Source organism: Propithecus coquereli, unplaced genomic scaffold (genome assembly GCF_000956105.1).
Source record: "Propithecus coquereli isolate 6110/MARCELLA unplaced genomic scaffold, Pcoq_1.0 Scaffold3651, whole genome shotgun sequence".
NCBI classification, from domain to species: Eukaryota; Metazoa; Chordata; class Mammalia; order Primates; family Indriidae; genus Propithecus; species Propithecus coquereli.
The window spans coordinates 1-505 of NW_012149343.1; the positions used below are offsets into that span (position 1 = coordinate 1).

The following is a 505-nucleotide window of genomic DNA, read 5'->3' on the forward strand; positions in this document are numbered from 1 at the left end:
ATGGTATTGTTCACTTTTTAAATTCACTAGGTAGCTGCTGTAAGTACCATAGTAAACAGAGGGATAACACCAAAAGCTTTTGTGTTCAGAAACTATGGTCATTTTCCTGGAATCAACTCTCATTATTTGGGAGGCTGTCAGTATAAAATGTGGCAGGCCATTAGAGCCTCATCTGCTGCTCCAGGCTACTTTGCAGAATATGCATTGGGAAATGATCTTCATCAAGTAAGTTGACTTGTTTGACCTATCGTTTTAAATTTTACATGATTAAAAGAATCAGCGCTTATTAAATCTCACTGAACTTGAGAGGGATAAACCAAGGAGACAGTCTTCTTCATGTCTTCGTGTGTCAAAAGATGTACAATTCAAGATATTTTTATTTGTTGATTTGTTTTCCTAACAAGCCTTCTGACATGAGAACATATCTTAGGAAAGATTTTTTTGTATTTTATTTAGTGTGATTTATAGGCCTTTATGATCATTTTATTGATGGAAAAACTAGATG

At 34.5% G+C, this 505-nt stretch overlaps 1 pseudogene across 1 annotated transcript in view; it reads left to right on the forward strand.

The window, feature by feature from the left end:
• Positions 1 to 30: 30 nt before the first annotated feature.
• Positions 31 to 505, forward strand: part of LOC105816329 — a 6,952-nt pseudogene continuing 6,477 nt past the window's right edge. The window contains exon 1 of the transcript XR_001137788.1: positions 31 to 225. The product of XR_001137788.1 is annotated as a calcium-independent phospholipase A2-gamma pseudogene (transcript). The remainder of the gene's footprint in view (positions 226 to 505) is intronic.